Source organism: Sceloporus occidentalis, unplaced genomic scaffold, assembly GCF_023333645.1.
Source record: "Sceloporus occidentalis isolate IW3139 unplaced genomic scaffold, rSceOcc1.0.p SCAF_159, whole genome shotgun sequence".
NCBI classification, from domain to species: domain Eukaryota; kingdom Metazoa; phylum Chordata; class Lepidosauria; order Squamata; family Phrynosomatidae; genus Sceloporus; species Sceloporus occidentalis.
In genome coordinates, this window is record NW_028317139.1 from 1813739 (window position 1) to 1834106 (window position 20368).

General features: G+C 40.3%; 1 non-coding gene across 1 annotated transcript; it reads right to left on the reverse strand.

Annotated features, from left to right (window-relative positions):
* Positions 1-4868: 4868 nt before the first annotated feature.
* On the reverse strand, positions 4869-5050 carry LOC149280156 (U2 spliceosomal RNA). Its single transcript, XR_016278252.1, has one exon. It is a non-coding gene; the product is annotated as a U2 spliceosomal RNA (small nuclear RNA).
* Positions 5051-20368: the final 15318 nt, after the last annotated feature.

Genomic DNA, 20368 nt, shown 5'->3' on the forward strand with positions numbered 1-20368 from the left:
CTCGTACAAATTGTGGGATTTAAAATGGCGGCATTGCCTAAAACAAAAGAAATCTTTAGCCATCCATGTAACCACAGCTAAAGGAAAATTGTATGTTATCTTATAGTCCGTAATTTTCCTATGTATGGGAGGAAATGGAAATGTTCCTCAAAATCTCCTACTTATGGTGAAAAGTATTCCATAGCTAGCAGTTAAGGTCTGCCAGCTGTTCTTTATAAGGGCCCTTGGTTCTAGTGGTAGAATGGTAGGAATAACAAAAAAAGACAGTTAACGTCTTATCATATTTTCTTCCTCTGCCTTTACTCTCTTCTCCTTCTTTGTTGTCTCTACACAACATTTTGTCCCATTGAGTTTATTCTTTTTCCTTTATAGCATTTTGTTTACAGAGCGCCAGCAGATTCTGAAATTTAACAACAATATTAAAAGTTGAAAAGTGGAATTTTAGCATATAATTATTCCTTAGTGCTCCACAGCCGAATTAATGAGGGCAGCAAGTATTACAAAACTACCCACCCATTCTGTCTTGATGTTATAAAATCTGGTCAGTTTACATTGTATTCCATTAGTAATCTCTATAAAACTTGTCTGTGTTGACTGGATTGAGAATCGTTGATCTTTCCCATTCCCATATATAGGCCATTTTTAAATTAAGTTTTATATAGCCTAAAAAGCCCTGAAAAAGAAAAAAATAACATTTTTGTGATATAATATTTTCTAAATATTTCAACAGATGTAAAATATAATTTCATACTTTATCCTATGGAGTACATTTGAGAGATGGAAGTAGATAGAAATTGGAAGAATTTACGAACAGTTCAGGTGCTCAAAGCCAGATACCTTTCTAGGTGGCATGGTGAATAGGTGAGGTGGAACGTGGTTTGAGGCAGAGCCAGGGGGAAGATCATCCACTTATCTTACCACTTTATTATGTATTGGAGAAGAACACTGAGATGTGCTGTCATACCCCAGGCAGGTTCAGAGAAAATGTTTTTGATAAGACATGGGAACTTGTTTCATGTCTAAGTGTTACATTCTTAAGAGATTTCTAGACTGTGGGAATCCACCTGCTAAATATTGTGCATGACGGATTTTATGCCTTTTTTACTATCACACGTGTAAGCATTAAAGTGTAAATATAAACATAAGATTAGGTTGGAAAAAATGAGAAAAAAAAAAACCCTGAGAAAGAACCAGCAACAGAAACTGGTACCTAACCTTACATCTGCTGATTTCTATACCAGGTATGTAAAGTCAGATGCATTGTGGGAATCATTTACCTCTATCCACAATAATTAAGGTTCCGTTGTGACACTAAAGTAAGATTCATAATGTAGGAATATAAGAATAAATATATAATATTACTGTTAGCTTAAGTTGCCTTATATTTAGCAGGGTTAAATTGTAAAGAAGTGGCACTTTTATTAACTTATGAAAATTTCAATCATATAATAAGCACGCAATAATATTCTCTGTTGTTATAAAGGCCTAAACTGGTTATGAGAACTTCTAAGACAGACTATAATACTGCACAGAACAAGGAGCCAACATCGAATTCTGGGCACTTTCATTCTATGGCTTTCAATGTTCTTACTGGCACCACCAGCCCTGCAGGAGGCAACTCAAACAAACCAACCAAAGCCCTGCCATTAAAGCATATAAGTAAGTAAACCCCTTCACTAACCCTCTATGGGCTGTTCGACTTTCATGTAAGCTGCACTAGCGCAAAATTAAATAAAATAAATAAAAAAATAAACCATAGGTCCATTTTGCCTACAGGAATTTGGAAAATAACAGACAATGTTTATGGTAATGCATTGAAACATGTTCCAAGAAACAAAATTGAATAACGGAGTGGAAATTTAATATAATCAAGGTTTTAACAGAAATTCCAAACATATAATCTGATAATGGCATTCAAAACATAAAAATACAATTGATAAATGCATTGAATTTACTGCTTTAAATACGTTTAAGCATATATTTTAATAGCAACTCCGTAAGATTTTTTTTCTTCTAGAAATCAAAATACATTCATTGTAGGATCCTGGAATATCAGGGATACACAACGATTAATAAAACATTTGTGTCTATTGATAAATATATTGCAATCTCTGCGTATTCTATATAATTATCTCACATTTTATTTCTTTATTCTTATATGTTATTTCTTTATTTTAGAATATTTTGCTCAGGTCCAAGAGAGAAAGCACTCTCAGCCACCCTGTCAGGAACCAATTTTTCGCTGCCTGAACCATGGCTTTTTTAATACCTGTGGTGTTTACATCTGCAACCACTAGTGGCCACCCTCCACCCTCTGGAGCACTCAGAACTCAGGTGTGCCTTGTTACCTGGGTTGAGCCCTAGTCTACATCCAGCTGGGCCTTATTACCTGGATTACCCTGCCTTTATGAACCTGCCCTGCCCTTTAGTCAGGGCCTTTGTATTGAAGTCTATGGACCTTCCTGCTGTGGCTCTGCACCTGTACTGTTCCTGGGTCCCTGCTATTGTGTCCTTCCAAGTGGACTCCCTGCTATTGTGTCCTTCCAAGTGGACTCCCTGCTATTGTGTCCTTCCAAGTGGACTCCCTGCTGTTGTGTCCTTCCAAGTGGACTCCCTGCTATTGTGTCCTTCCAAGTGGACTCCCTGCTATTGTGTCCTTCCAAGTGGACTCCCTGCTATTGTGTCCTTCCAAGTGGACTCCCTGCTTTGTGTCCTTCCAAGCGGGCTGTGTGCCTTTCGTACCCTTCCAAGCGGGCTGTGTGCCTTTCGTACCCTTCCAAGCGGGCTGTGTGCCTTTCGTACCCTTCCAAGCGGGCTGTGTGCCTTTCGTACCCTTCCAAGCGGGCTCTCTGTCTGTTGTGCCCTTCCAAGCGGGCTCTCTGTCTGTTGTGCCCTTCCAAGCGGGCTCTCTGTCTGTTGTGCCCTTCCAAGCGGGCTCTCTGTCTGTCGTGCCCTTCCAAGCGGGCTCCCTGCCAAAAGACTTATTACCTGTATTTTATTTTGCCATACGTCCGGTTACTTGCTTAGACTATATTACCCTTATTTGCTGGTCCTGTTATATACATGAAATACACTGCATTACCTGGATTTCTGTTTGTGGTGTCTTTGTTTGCATAATCATGCACCGTGGGTTACATACTGAACCCCAAGTATCCCCTGCGCATGGGCTCCTACCCGACCTGATCACCCGAGTCCTGACACACCCATAAATTCCTCCCAAGTAATCCATTTTTTGTGGGGCAGTCACAAATTTCAGGCACTTTCCCGCATAGTTGCCTCCCAACCGATGGAGGTGACCACAGCAAGGTGGCTCTTTGGGTAAGGTGAGCAGATGGCCGTACCTCTACTAGCCCATTCTGTCTTGGTTGACGGTGAGAGTACTGACACAGCCCTCTCCACAGATGCTTCTACTATAATTTGTTTTAGTGATTTCCTTTTGATATTGAAGAAAAAAATATAATACAATACAAGCCTCCTTAATGAATGAGAGTCTATAATCTAATTTTCCATTAAAAATAAACGCTTAGAGGCTTGGGGGCATTTTGCTCTGTGTTATTATACTTTGTTGCCTCTTCATTGAGAACTCCTGTTGTGCAAAAATTACTGTGTAGTTACCTTGAAAACCACTTCAAATCTTGATTAGTAGAAACCCTATCAACAGAAAGGTGATAACCAAGCCATATACACTGAATATATCCAGAAAATCACCCCCCCTGTTGTATCGCTGAAAATAAATTATTTCTGTGAAAAGGAATTTTGCCTACATTATAATATTACCCGTGGTAACATTGGATATCACAGAAGGTTGGACTGGGAGAAAATTCATGTAACCGACATAATTATAAGCCAAATCCGAGAATTCTACTTTTATTAGAATTTGTGGCTATTGAACGAAGGACATAAAAAAGTAGGTTTTTAAATATTTGTAGATAACAATTCTGGTTCACCAGTATAATAAAAACATCGTATTATATACACTACCGTTCAAAAGTTTGGGTCTGAGCTGCTTTCATGGTCACACTGACATTTGAAGCTGTGCTAACATATATTTTAATGATCAGTTAGCCTTTTAAACTTGGATTAAGTGTTACGTCGGGACCTAGACAACACAGGTAATGGACCTACTATGCAGAGACTATTGCACGGCACAGAGCGCACAGGCAGAGAGTCCAAGGCAGAGAAAAAACCATACAGGGCCAGAGGCAGTAAACCGTGGTCAGGAGATATCGAGGTCGGGTCAGGCAGCACAGGAGCGAGGTCAAGAAACAATCCGAGGTCGGGCAGGCAGCACGGGAGCGAGGTCAAGAAACAATCCGAGGTCTGGTACACAATGAAGGCAAACGAGTAGTATAGCATAGAGCACAAACTTAGAGCCCGAGGTATGTGCTCCTGGGTGCTGCACTCTGTGCCATAAGGCAGCAGAAGTCAGATACGATTCTGGGTTCCCACACGGAGAACCCAGACAAATTCCCCCCCCCCCCATGGGAGGGTCGGATCTTGAGTCACCCCGAAGGGTAAGACTCCATTGCTGGGCTTATTTGAAGAGAGGAAAGGGGTGATAGGCACCCAATCCTCCTCCAGCAAAATCCAGCTTCACTGCGTCTAAAAGAAACAGTGTCCAAAACAAAGGTGCCAAAAAACGTGTGCCAACTCAAAGTGGGGGCCTCGCCGTGAATTTCGAAAACCGTGAGATCAATAAGAGAAAATAATTAATGGGCACTCGTGAAATCACAAAGTGATGAATAAATTAGAAAAAAATAATTTAAGGGCGGCCATTTCTGACCTAGCCAGATTCAAAAATAAATTCTTCTCCCCAAGACCTGATGGTTCAGGGGGAAAAGTAAGTGCAAAGCAACCGCCAGTGCGACTGTGCGCTCACCATGTGCAGCGGCGTGCAATACCGCACATGGTGACTCCAGTATTACTGCCGGGGCAAATCAACACCTCGGGCTCCATTGCATTCCCAACCCTAAGGCCAGAGGATCAGCATACTCCCCCCCCTTCCCAAAGGGAACTACACTTGATCTTAGCCAAAAGGCCGAGAAGCGATCACAAACGCCCAGAGTAACATACAGTGACTCTTTGAACGGGCACTGTGTGAACCAAGGAGTGAGGTTAAATAGGGGACAAGGGCAGGAAACCGGACAGGGGACCAATGGGAGAGGGCCTGATGTGATTGCGACCGGCACCATAGAATGGCGTCGGTCCAATAAACAAAAAACGTAAATGAGTGCTAAACCCGCGAGTACCCGCGGCCGAGCGACGTGGGACCGCGGCGGGACTGGTACGTACAACACTAGGGAACACAATGTGCCATTGGAACAGAGGAGTGGTGGTTACAGAAGCCTATGAAGATATTTCAGTAAGATCAGCCATTGCCAGCTACAATAGTCATTTACCACATTATTAATGTCTATACTGTGCTTCTGACCCATTTCATGTTATTTTAAAGGACGCATTTATTCAAGCTTTTGTGCATATCATCTGCTGGATGGGTGTAGGACTGAACTCGTCAATGGTCTTTTTATAAATCCCTAACACAGGCTCCAAATCAGGGACAATAAGACAAGAGGGGGAAGTTGCTCCAGGTGCTGCTAGGTAAGGGGCACCCTGGAGGCAATGATCCCATGCTCCCTTCTGCTTCCAGAAGCCATGAGCCCCGACCTTTCCCTGGGGGGTCAGCAGTCCAAGTTATGACTCCGTTTCAAACATCCTTCCAATAACCATGACAACTTCTTTAATTATAACATTACTTGTGGATTTTACTGAAGCCAATCCAAGGTTGTTCAGTAAAACATCCAAATGTATTATTGCTTGATCATGTTGGCTAGTGAGGCAAATAAAAATACCAGACTGGAAGTAGATATAGGTGTAATTGTCACATTACATTAACTAGCGGAGTACCAGCTGAATCCATAGGGCTAATTTAATAGGGGACAGTGAAAATTAACAATACATTAAAATTGACAATATACAAGTGGCAAAGTCCACCTACATTTCCTTTCATATACCGTAATAGCTGCATGACACATCAGGGATGTACTTAATATAAAAAAATGAAAAAAGGGAAGAAAATTAGATTAAAATGAGTTCTCCCTCACAAGTTAAAACTATAGACATAAAATGGGTTAAATCTTTAATGATGGCTCCCAGATAGCTGGCACGTCTAAACGCTTGACTCTCTATATTTCGTAGGTACATGGGAATTGTTTGTAATACCTTTTTAGAGATAATTTACCTCTGTGCTACAGATGTAATGGAAAATATTATCTTCTTAACATTACACGAGTGTGTGGATGGCAGGCAGATGTGAGCCTGATATTTATCACCCTTCTATACTGACTGTAATTCTTTCAGGAAGATTACTTACATATTCATCCTAATAACAATCATATTTTATTTTGTGCTTTCCAGAAAACCTGATTATTCCATATGGGCTGCAGAGGCCTGCTGTGCCATTAAGATCCTTCCATGAAAAGAATTTCTTTGATATATTATCCAATATAGATACTCAGCTCAAAATGAGTTAGAACTTTAAGTTTATTAAAAGGTTCAAAGACAAAAACTAAACATTGAAACACTGTGAACTTTATGTATGTGAGTATAACCTTAAAAATGAAAATATAATATAATTGATATATATATATATATATATATATATATATATATATATATATACTACTGACAGTGCCATAAGCACAAAACAAGCATTTGCATACACTTTGCATACACTTCTTTTATCTTTTATGAACTAATCTTTTATAATATGAAAGGGGGCACATTGTAAAATTGTAAAAATGGGAGATGTAGTCCTGCAGCAGCTGGAGGGACGCACGTTGGCCGCCCCTGCTCTAGATGGTCTCCTCCCCTCACTCTGGCAGTCTGCTTCACAGGAACAGAGTCTCTACCTGGGCAGAGACACAGTTTGCATGCTGCAGACACAAGGCAGTTTATTGCAGCTCACACATCTATATATACACATTCATGCTCACATACACAGACACTTTTACATAGACATTCATGCTTATATACACTTTTTTTTCCTCCTCAATGCTCCATGCCACCTAAAAACTGCATTAAACGTTTCTTGAGATACAAGAGTTGCTTATAAAAAAGCCCGTCATTCTTACAAAGCCCACCTCTATATAATACATTACAGCAGTTTGACATCCTACAACCATTCTCCTTAAAACTAGAAGCCAAAGCTCCTTTGTGGTTTAGAAATTGGCAGCAGGCAAATCAGAGCAGTGCAGAGGGAACAAATTAAGTGGCCACAGTGAAAGGGTTTGAACCAAATATTAAAATTGTACATTATTTTAAAAACAATTATACGTTTATTTAACATGTATACAGAAGTAGTACATAATAATTTTTTAGGTAAGTTGGGAAAGAATGTTGAGGGGAAAGGCACATTTAAAGTACATTGGTATTACTTTTTATATTTATTCCTCAAAATGGAAAAAATGTTCTTAGCAACCTTTAGGAGAAGATGCAGCTCGAGAGCTGCATTGTAACATCGCCATGGTCTGAAATTTTGCAACATGGCTGCTTGCAGTGGAAGAAGGTGATCCCATTGAAATCAGTTCACTATAGGACATAGAAACATGGAATTTGACAGATCATCCAAGAGAGAGACTCCCATCTTAGGTGGACTAAAAGAAACCTGTGAACTCTCATGAGGCTGATGAAAAACAGTATTCAAGACAGGCTGTGTATCTTGAATTCTATTATTTATCAGCAGCATGAAAGTGCACAGGTTTCTTCTAGTTCACAAACTTCCTGCTGAACCTTGCTGGCTGTAGTCCTTGGTGAGTTATGAGCATACCTGAGGACTTCTGGGCTCCGGCTATCCAGAGCCTTCACTGGCTGGTCGCAGCCAGGACTGCCCACTAACGCCAGCGGGCGCTCCCCCTGACGTCAGTGGGAGGTCCCCCTGACGGCAGCGGAAACACCCCCATTTAAAAGGGAAGTGGGGCGTGTCAAGACTCCGCTCCCTCGACCCGGAGGATTCGGGTCTTGACTTCACCCGGAGAGTTCCCAGGTATGTTTATGCGCGGCACAACCCTGCTGATCATGCACTTTGGAGATTGTTTGTGTGGACTGCCATTCTAGCAAAAGAATACTCTTGGCATGAGTAATAGTTTCCATGTTATTTTCTACATAAAAATATAACTTCTTGTCATATCTGGGGTTGATTTGAGATTCAGTTACAAGAAACTGGCTATGCAGTTTAAAAATATGACTCACTTCTGTGCTTCTGTTTGACCATTGTCAACTGTTCCTATAAAAAAAGGACATAAAACTGTGCCTCTATATATTATTATGGAGTCAATGTTACATTTTCTTATGGAAATGACCACTTTCAGACACATTGGCTGTCCCATCAATGCCTTGCTGTCTCCAGCTATTGAATTCAGCTATTGTGGTTTATTAAACGTAATGTGAATGTTCAGCATTCTGTTGAGGAATTTGGTGACCTCACCACCCAGGAGAGACGTGGGTTAGCTATCTGCTCCACTGCCTAAAATGCATTAAAAGGAAAATCAACGTGACTTTTGACTTTTTAGAATAGTTAATCTCATGCATCCTTTTCTGCCAAGAGTGTGATTTACCTTTCTCTTAACTGTAATGTAAATGTCCGTTTCTTCATTTTACAAAGCAAATACATACAGAATGGTGAATATATAGTTATACCTTGTAATGCACAACATCAAATGACAATTTTTTTTGTTGTTAAAATAAACAAACAAAAGAAACCTTTATTTTAACCCCTTGATGACAATTGCCGGTCCGGGCACGTCACCGAAAATCGTGACGATTATGACAATTGACGTGCCAGGACCGGCACGTCTTTAAACGGGTGAAAAAATCGATCCGTGATCGATTTTTTCACTCAAACGGTGTTGCTCTAATGCCTCGACATCGAGGCATTGAGCAACACCAAAAAAAACATTCCCGGCCCCCCCCCGATCGCTCCTAGGAGCAAATAAAAAAACATGTTTGAAAGACTGCACGTCTTTCAAACATGGCGGCGCCCGCCGCCGAAAAACGGGTTTAGGAAGCGATCGCGAGTCGCTTCCTTTGCTTAGCTGGTGTTGCTAAGATGCCTCAGTATCGAGGCATCTTTGCAACACCTGTTTAGCAAAGGAAGCGACTCACGATCGCTTCCTAAATGCTCAACTTACCTTCCCGGTGCCGGCGTCTTCGAAACACATGCGGTGTTTCAAGATGGCGGCGCCCATCAAGCCGGGGGCGGAGCCTGCTGTCATCATCGGGGGGGGGTGTTGCTGGATGTCATGGACATCCAGTGAATAACACCCCTAGTGGTCAGATCACTCATAAGAGTGATCATGATTTGATAAATCAAAGGCAATGTTTTCTAAACATTGCCTTTGATCAGTATTGGATCTGCCTCCCTCCTTCACTTGCTTCTAGTGAGGGAGAGAGACAGATCAGTGTGTTTTTAGGTATTCTCAATAATATATATATATATTGATCCAAAGGCTCTTATAAGAGCCACCCATTTAATATTAACCCCTTCATTGCCATTGATCACTGCATAAACAGTGATCTTGCATAGTGGCAATTGTTTTTGGGGTTCTTTTTTTTTACATTTTTTTTTACTTTTTTCTTTTTTTTGTACTTTTTTTTTAGGGTATTTTTAATTTTTTTTATTAGAGCCATTAACCCTTTCCTTCCCCACTATTTTTGCTGCAATTGTTGCCATGCAGCGGTATACGGCTGAGGAGGCATGTTCCAAATTTGGCCCTTTTGCCCCCAAACAATCTGACAAACCCATGCATGTGGGGTATCAATGTACTCAGGAGATGTTGCTGAACACATATCGGGGTGTTGTGTGACAGCAACAACATACCAGGAGCTGTAATTTTACACCTGAAGTACAAAGTATGTTTAAAAAACAGCAAAAACAATTACTATCACAAACTTTGACAAGGGTTGGTGGTAGGATTAGTGCATGGAAAGGGTTAAACTATCAGCATCTAAAATACCCTGGGGTGTCTAGTTTTCAAAAATATATGGTTTGGTGGGGTAAATTTAATTTGCTGGCTTCAAAGATGCCCCAAATACCACATGGAGACAGAATTACCAGATTCAGAGAAAAATGGTTTTGAAATAGCAAAACGCTACTTGTACTTATTGCCCCATAATGTGTAGAAGAAAGCAAAAAAACATAAAAACATTGGGTATTTCTAAACTCGGGACAAATAGTAGAATCTATTTAGCAGGTTTTTTCAGTAGTTTTTTATGATGAATAAAAGATTTTTCAAATAAAAGTGAGAAAATTACATCATATATAAAAAATTATGGTGTCTGAAGAAAGCCCTTCTTGTCCTGAAAAAAACAATATATAACTTGTGTGGGTTTAGTAAATGGGTTAAGAGAAAATTACAGCTAAACACAAACACCGCAGAAACGATAAAACAGCCATTGTCACGAAGGGTACAAAAAATAGAATCAGCCTTTGTCACGAAGGGGTTAAAGTAGGGTTGTTCAATTACTTTAGTAGAGGCCACTGTCAAGGCTCTCCAACTACAGGCCAGAGACCTAGAATTTGACCATCGTCCAAAGACTTATAGATTCCAATTATATTGTTCTTAGGATCTCAACCTGAATCACTTCAGACTTTACACTTCTTTTAAAGCCAAAAGCTAATTTCCTGATATGATCACCAGGAAACGCCTTTGCATCGTACTAAAGGATCATGTAATATTTGCAGAAGATTGTAGAGTCTGACAGAAGGTCAAAAAATCTAAGAGGCAGCCAGAAAACCTACTTTCTCAGTGTAACTACAGATATTCAGTGGTAACAGCAACAATAGTAGACTGTAAGTTCGTTTGCGCAGGATCTCCTTAATCTTTTCTTTCTGTATGTCCAATTTGTTATGTTGTGCAGTATCCATTGCTTGTTATGTCCTGTTTACCCAGTGTACAGTGCTGCAGAACATGATGTGCGCTATATAAATCAATTAATAATAATAACTAGCAATAGCCGCAGGTGGGTTAGGGCAGAGGGGAAAGGACAGACAGAACAATTAAAGAGTGCAATGTCCTCTGCACCGAGAAAAATACTTTTAGGAAATGTATATTGTTTAAGGTGAGATCCGTCAATTACGGATTAATCATTAATAGCTGTACATATTTTTCAATTATTTATTTGAGTAGGTAAAGAAATTTCAGAAGAATAGCATAATCGTTCTGCAGGATCTCAAGAGTCTACATCAAGATAGCTGCCATTTCAAAGGTGATAAATGAGATACAACCAACTATTTACATCATAATGTAGACATATGTAGATGTGTATATAAATATATATATATATATATATATAATGTAAGAAATGCCATAGGGCGACATAGCATCCCCTCTTTCAAAGGCATTTGGCACAGCTGTAAGTCCCCAGCAGCCAATTTAGCACAGTCTGAATACCTGTCCACTTGGTCATGAGTCAACATGTCAAACTAATTGGTCAACAAATGCTTTGTATGCTTTCTTCCCTGTGTCTTTATACACAAGATACAATGGGGATTTACTAAGGGAGGTCCCATGTACCAGAAACAAAAAAAACACTTCCTGAAAAGGTCCCTTTTTTGTGCGTTCCCCCACCCTCATTATTAGCACTGGATTAATTGATATGATTAGAGGCCATTGCTGGACAAAGTGGAAAAACTAATGCAGTTCATATGACTCTGACACTGTCACCTCAATGAAATACTCCTAATGAGGAGCAAAGAGGGTCTTCATTATATACACAATAAAAATGAACATATTATAGGTATGCTATGGTTAATAAAAATCATTTCGCGTTCCTGACTTTTTACGTTTTTGGAGCACAATGTAATATGCTTAATTTCTGTCCTAAACTTTATATACACACATATACATGACTCATGTGCCCCTCAAACCAAATCCAATACCTTATTACGGACATGACACAAGAATGAGGTTGAAAAGGCCACAGTGGATTTAATAATTTAACCTAGTCATGGCTGTGCAACCAAAACCAAAATAGGTGTGTTAACAAGGCAATGAACACGATAAATAACATGAATAAATAACAAACTATCCAGGTACCACCAACACAGGAGAGGACAACCCAGTTGCCCAACCCCAGACCGGAGGTTCTAAGCACCACCAGCCAGAAACCTCCCACAGAATGCTCTCCCCCAGAGCATTTACCCCCTAGATGCCCGACTATGGCAAAATAAACCACCCACCTAAACGTCCCAAAAATAGGGAGGGAGGGTGGGACAGACTACACTAGGCAGGGTAACACACAAAATGGCCCCAAACCTAACGACACCTTCCCTTAAATAATCTCCAAAAAACTAAATAAATGCCATCAGGCCTAGCCCTACTCGGCATCCCAGTCAAGGCCCACTTCGGCCCATTCTGGCCCCCCCAAGTGCGTCATTACAAATGTGTTCAGTGGAACGGCAAAAAATGTACAAGTATAAAGAAATTGTACAAAAAAAAAAAAGACAAAAAGCTCTGATTAACCAAAACATATAAACAACATATTAGACAAAAAAGAGGACTGCTCCCGCATACCCAAATGTGCATTTCACTCGCAATGAACGGCTACTTCATCAGTGGATACTTTTTGTCACATTTATTTATCCTACATCAATAGGCTTGTTCTTCGAGATTGTGATTCAGGTGTTTTCATTTATTTTCAACTTTTTATTTTGTGTGTGTGTGTGTGTGTCTCCACCATCTTCTGTGTACTTGTTTTTATATAAAGTTATTATTTTTATCTATAAGTGCTGTTCATTTTCAGCATAAGCAACGTATTATTCGATTAATAATCACCGATTCTGCAAGATGAACGTTTTCTATGCTTCTACTACACAATCATCTAAAGAAAAGCGTTAGGAAGATAACGTGACTTTTTTTCCCACTCAAATGTGAAGCATTATAGGCCAACATTCTGATCCACCTAAACCACAGGGTTTCCATGATATATATAATTTCAGAAGATATACCATCTGTGGAATGTGTATATTAAAAAAATGACAACTAAGCGTTTTATTTTAAAATAAAGACATTCTAGCTTCCCAGAGATGAGAGTCAAAGTTGAAAATATTTCTAAAAGTGTGTTATTATAAATAATGGCTCTACTGCCTTTGTAATTTTAAAGGTGCTGTTCCACTTACTTTGCTGAATTTAAACGTTTTTCTAACTAAATGCAGCATTCTAAATATAATTAAACAATTCTTTAAATTTTGCCTCAAATTTGTAACACATTTGTAACACATAGAAAATGAAAAAGTATTTATGTGGGTTGATGTGATTAAATCTTTAGAGGGAAGAACAAATGACAGATTTACTAAAGTTTAATTACTTGCCATACAGAAAGCCTCTAAGTAGAACAGGACATTTAATTATAGGTTTTTATAGTATGGACCTTTAGGATCATTATGAAAGCTGGAGCTAACTCCTTAAGGTCAAGAACAATGGACGTGATTTGTTGCCTCATTCAACTTGCATTTAAAGAGTTAAAATAAAACTTACATTTACCAGGCTTACCTTGGCATACTCAAACAATTTCAAGAGCTTGGTCCCAGAAAGCAAATAAGTACAGAGATTAAGTCTTGCTCATATCAAGCCAACATCTAAGTTTCTGCCTGTTTGTAACAGGATAGTGTCTCTGATTTTCTTTTAGGATTAACCACGCACTAATCACCAAAAATACTTCTTGTCCCACATTGGTTGCTATAGTTTAAAGCATCCATTCTATGGTGAAGAACAGCAAAGCCGACAGTTATAATACTTTTTGAGAACAGCCACCGAGAAGCCACAAACTGATAGCACTTGCCCGGCTGAATTTTATGATTTTGTGCGGATTTGGATTATTAAAAAAATATCTTGTTGGCAGGTCGTCAAAGCCGCTTTTATTCCGGCACAAACAACAAAAAACCATAATGCATGTTCTAGAGAACTGAAAAAGGACCGATACTGTAGGATCATGTCTTGAAGGCTTTAATGCATAAAAGTTTGGGAGACTTGCGGTTTTAAACAAAAGACTGCACTGGGCTTAATATATGGTAAACCTTACATTTCTCATAAAACTAATGAGCCTCCTAGAAACCAAACTGCTATATTTATTGGGAATCAGATTTTACTTTCAAAAGCATCCAAGCTGGATGCTGTATGAGGGTTAATGTTGCATTTACATATAATCTACCAAATTGAATGCTGAAAAAGAAGGCATTGCAATGTCTCTCACACATTATATCACCAGGACAGAGCTGAGCATGTATTGCAGAGTTGCGTATCTTAAGGACCAGCTATTGGATAATATTGCTCAGTGCAAGTCATACATACAGGACGGTTCTCCTCCAAGCATACCCCTCCCAAGGTATTAAATCTGAATTCTGGGAAAAGGCCCCTGGGAATCAGCGTAGCTAAATGGACAGGGAGCATTTATGTGTGTGGGTTAGTGCATGCTCAGGGCATGTCCGTGTTTTGATTGGGGTATGTTAATTGAGGGGTGGGAGACCCTAGGTGATATAAGGTGCCCTCTGGGTGACCCCGGTCACTGTCCTTTTTTACAGACACGGCCAACAGTCTTACCTGCTTCCCACCCTCCCTCCCTATTTCTTGTGTACTAACTTTCTTTCTTTTGTCACAGCTGGCGGTTTGTGTGTCCTTGCCGGTCTGGTTTTGGTAAGTGATGGAGTTTGGATGCTGGTGTAATGGAAGGCTCAATCCTCCCCTAACCTCTGGTGTTTTATTGGACGTGCCCACCGAGCTTGTTGGACAGCTGGTGGTTAGCATTGGTGGTGGGACAGCGAAAGGTAGCTGTCAATTTTGTTTGGACGAGGGGGGAGGTGAGTACCTGTGGTCTGGATTGTGCAGTGTGAGAGGCCGGCAAGGACGGGGTTAATTCGGTTCCTGTGTTGGTTATGTTTTGAATATGTTACGGTAATGTGTTATGTATATTTGTATATTTGTATTTATTATTTATCGGTTATTGTATATTATTCTTATTGGTTTATGGTGTTTTGGGCCAACACAGTGTTTTATGGTTTTATAATAAAATTGTGCTGTGGCCTGCTTTATCCAATTTCAGTCTCCGTGTCGTTATTTGGTGGGTTAAACTGGTATTGGGTTTACAATGCACGATACACACTACCTACATACATGACATCATATGGCAGTGCTCTACTTCACTATGTCACAAGATGGCCACATGGGATGTGCAATCAATCTAATTCAGTGGGATCAGCTTCTCCGGTTTCCATAACCGGCCCATAATTCCTTCAAAAGCAGGATAGTGGAGATGCTAGGCAGGACAGTGCAACGGCATGCAACATTTCTAAACATGTGTATTATTCATATAGAAAGATGATTTGGTTGCCTAGGGCTCTGATTAAGCCATCGTAACTTTACTCAAATAACACTATAGTGTAAAACTTCAATTTTAAAAAGTCAATTAATACATGTATTGAGTTAGCCTATAAATAAGTCCATCTCTTGTGTCATAGAAGGCAACTATATCTCTCCTTGGTTTTAAACTGGAACTATTACATATGTAGAGGCCATTCAATAAATGCATTCCTAACGAAAGAACCAAAGCTGTCTTTTGTTATTGCTACACTGTACAGACCTAGCAAGTTTCTAGAAGCTATCAGTTAACACAAACCTCTGTGTCTGGCATGGGACAAATCAATGAATATCCCCCCTCCTCTGATGGCTTCAGAACACCCGCTGGCTTCTATCAAAAGACCATTCTGTGAACTGTTACACAAATGAGAGCAGAACGGATAAAAAAGGAAAATAAAAGAGAAACGCTAAATGTATAATATTCGCACCACTAATGTTTTTAGAACCCATATTATTGCTATACCAGAATCGTTTTTTCTTCAATACCCATTTTGATATTTCTTAGACAATTTAGGTGTGGCACTGGTCCGCTTTTTAAGTTAATGACTGATGCCAAACAATTATTTGTTAGCTTTTTTCAATAATGTGTATAACAGTACAGAGAGAATGTATTATCAAAAGGCAATTGGAATCTTATACCAGGAAAAGAAAGTATTGCAGTTGATCTCCGTACCGAGTTGAGTACCGTAGTCTTCTAACTCCTAAAATAATTGACATTTGACAAAAGCAATAATGATATTCTAAACTAAGGACTAGTTTCTAGGAAAACCCTGGGCTTGTGTTATCTGCCTTTGGGCCTTTCCTGTATAAATGCATTTAAAATGATGCAGCATTCTCATTTGCAATTAAAACAAATTAACAGTATCATGCATGAAACCTGGTACTCACAGGTGAAAGTGACACCTTGTTGACCCGGATTTCCAGGATGATCTGGCCATTCATGATGGTTTAGAGCATACCTGGGAACACTTTGGGTTTGATCCAGAGTCTCTGGCTATGACCACTTTTCTCCTCATTTTCCATGTGGTTTCCATCTGCTCTCCACCCACTAAAGGCCATCTGGGGCTAGAGATACTCCTCCAGAGGAGAGCTCCATGTAGCTTACCCTGTGAAATCCCCAGGTCTGCAGATCGGTTCACAATTCCAGGCCTCAAATAGGCCACAATTTGTGGATATCCCAGCTGGAGCCCAAAAATCTTGAGTAAAAGTTAATTACACTACTTGTTTTCAGGCAATTATAAACAGATTTCCTGTTTGCAGCCCTCAATGCTTGTAGTTATGCACCCCCTGCATGAATTTATCCACAAACAATGTCTTTGAAATAAGTGGACATTGGAACAAAAAAACAACTCAGCATTCCTGGAGTCTCTGAGTTAAATCTTGCTTTCCAGGGCCTTTGGGTCAGTTTTTTTGTTCTCTGAGCAGGAAAGTAGTGTTTGGCCATACCCAATACCGTCCATTGCACACCAACGTCCCATCCAAGACTGTCTGGAGCTAGCCCTGCCCCAATGTGCAGCTAACCCCAGCTAGACCTGCCTTTACACACATTGAGCACCATCCCTTCACAAATCCTCTTCCCCAGAATAGGCGAGACCCGGTTAGCCGATTTTGGAAAGTTTCTAGATCCCTGTGGTTAATCAATTTGGCAAGGGGCTAAAGGATATGGTTATTTGTCTTGATAATTGGGGAAAATAGTGGTGCACTAATACTGTTCCACCCTCATTGCTGCCCCGGCTCTAGTATAGCACTAATGACACCTACAACCACACTGAGATCACACCACTCCCAAATTTCAAAGCCTGGTATGCAAAATAGATATGATATCCATAATTTCATCAATATACTTTTATATTTTAGAAATTTAAATCATGTTTTCTTAGATATTAAGGGTACTAAATTGCAATTAGCAGCAACGTTCATTTTCCATTGATCATTAACTCCTGGTTAGACTCTCTAGTTGAATTAGGTTAATGAAGTGTCGCCCCAGTGGAACTGCAAAGAAAAGGATATAATAAAGAAATTAAATGCTATATTCCCTACTGTGAGTAAATCAGAGAATGGCTAAAAGGCCTGATAAAATCCATTTACCACTGACAATAGATATAATTCTCTGAGAGCCTGCTATGATCTGGGCTAGAAGAATCACATATAAATTCCTTGTTCCTAATGTGCAACTGTATATTTTCATAGACAGTACGTCTTTGCGATCAGGCTAATAGGCATCTTATTTACACCCAAAGGCATGTAAAAACAAGCAGAATACATTTTCAACAAAATCCTTACTGTTATTTTTAATTTACACAAATTTGCAAACCAATCTTTGAATTATAAAAAATATTGCAAAAGCAGTATTGAGCAAAATAGCAAAATAGGTTTTTTTTTGAGGCCCCATTGGATGTGATGGCCACGCAGCGCAAACAGCTGGCGACTTAGCGAAACAGTATTGGCTTCTCGGTCGATATTTTAACAGACGTGTAGTTTTGTATAAATCACATTTACATAATCCAGCTGTATTCTCCTGTGTATACCCAATGCAGAGCTTTATTTCTTTAACACATTTACTACCATCTGTGAAATGTAAATCTGGCTTTAAGGGGGGGGGGGTGTTGGGCACTAAAGTAACCAGCATCTGCTGTACCAACTAATTAACAAGTAGCCAAAGTCTCCATGTAGATGTGGAACTACATTCATGTTGTACAGCTCGACTCATGGATTGCGTGGGATGCTTCAAAAATTGTTTTTATAAAGCATGTTACACGGAACCCGCTTTCTCCTAGAATTAATATTAACATAATTATCGGCTGAGCAAGATCTCACTCACACTATAAGGGAAGTGTATTATTTACTAATCCTTAGATGTTTTTAACTAATTTTGGTAATTCAATAATATTGTGCAAAATCCTTAATAAAGAACATAATTTGTACTGGGTTCTTTTTTAGTCTTGTAAAACATATTTGTGGACAGGAGAGTTCTACAGTAACATATTTCCAGAGTCCTTTGTGACACATATTGCAGATCAGTATCTCCTGACCTTCCTGCCGAGACCCCCCTCTGCTTATTGCAATCTCCTTCCTTCCTTCCTACATCCTAAAGGCCCCCAACAAGCTTGTCTTATTCTATGTCTCAGGTCACAACATGCCACCTCCAGCATCACTTGGATGTGTGTTACAGACCATGATAGTTCCAACTAGACTTGTGCATTCATCTTCGGACAAACATAAAAACGAAGAGTGCGTTTTCGTGTTCGTTCCGAAGACACGCCGAAGAGAAGACAGCGGCGGTAAAACGTAGGCGAAGACGAAGACACACACCACGGAGATCTTCGTGATCGTCTTCGTCTACCATTCTCCCCCCCTTCTAACTTACCTTGGCATCGCGGCAGTTCACGGAAGTGGAAATCCGCAGGTTCGCCGTCACAGGTTACAGGGCAGTGCGAATGAGCCTATTGGTCGCCTACAGGGACCTCCTCTGGTATCAACCAATAGGTTGATGCCAGAGGAAGACCAATAGGCTCACTCGCACGGCCTTTGTAACCCCTGACAGCGAACCCGTTATCTAACACAGCATCGAAGGGGTTAACGGGAGCGGAAATCCGTAGGTTAAAGCGCTGTGCAAGCGACCAATAGGCTCACTCGCACGGCCCCTTAACCCTTTAAAAAAAAAAGTTAACCCCTAATGAAAGTTAAAAAGTTAACCCCAATGCTGCAACTTTCCCGGCAGATCCCACTGGTCTCCCTGTTCTATCAGTTAAATGTCCGTACGAGCGACTTTATTGGTCGCTCGTACAGACATTTAACTGATAGAACAGGGAGGCCAGTGGGATCTGCAGGGTAAGTTGCAGCATTGAGGTTTTAAAAGTCTGTATGAGCGACCAACAGAGTCGCTCGTACAGACTTTTAAAACCTCAATGCTGCAACTTACCCTGCAGATGCCACTGGTCTCCCTCCCTGTTCAATTAGTTAAATATCCGTACGAGCGACTTTATTGGTCGCTCGTACGGACATTTAACTGATAGAACAGGAAGGCCATAGGGATCTGCAGGGTAAGTTGCAGCATTGAGGTTTTAAAAGTCTGTATGAGCGGCCTACAGAGTTGCTCGTACAGACTTTTAAAACCCCAATGCTGCAACTTACCCGGCACATCCCACTGGTCTCCCTGTTCTCCCAGTTAAGTGTCCGTACGAGCCACTTTATTGGTCGCTCGTACGGACATTTAACTGATAGAACAGGGAGGCCAGTGGGATCTGCAGGGTAAGTTACGGCACCAGGAGTTTAACAGTCTGTACGAGCGACCCTATTGGTCGCCAGCAGGGGGCTCGTCTGCCATCAACCATTGGCAGACGAGCCCCCTGCTGACGACCAATAGAGTTGCTCATACGGACATTTAAACTCCTGGCGCCAGAGCTGCTGCGGTACGCGTTAACCCCGTATTAACCCCTCCCTTACAAAAAAAATACTGCAGTTTTACTGAAGTAATACTGCAGTTTTTTGGACATGAAAAAACTGCAATACTGCACTTTTACTGCAGTATTACTGCACATTTACTGCAGTTTTACTGCATTTGTACTTCACTGTACTGCAATTGTACTGCAGTTATTTTTGTACGGAAGTACAAATGCAATAAAGCTGCGGTACATTGAAGTACAACTGTAGGTTTGCAATAAAAAAAAGTGCAGTAAATGTGCAGTAAAACTGCAGTACAGTGAAGTACAAATGCAGTAAAACTGCAGTAAATGTGCAGTATTGCAGTTTTTTCATGTCCAAAAAACTGCAGTATTACTTCAGAAAAACTGCAGTAATTTTTTGTAAGGGCTTAACCGGCAAAAACGAAGAAAAACCGAACACGAAGAATGTCCGCAAATATTCGCCCAAAGAGAAGACAGGAACAGGCGAATATTCGCGGAATACGAAGATTTCCCCCCCCCCCGAAGACGAGCACGAAGACGAACACGAAGAGCCCC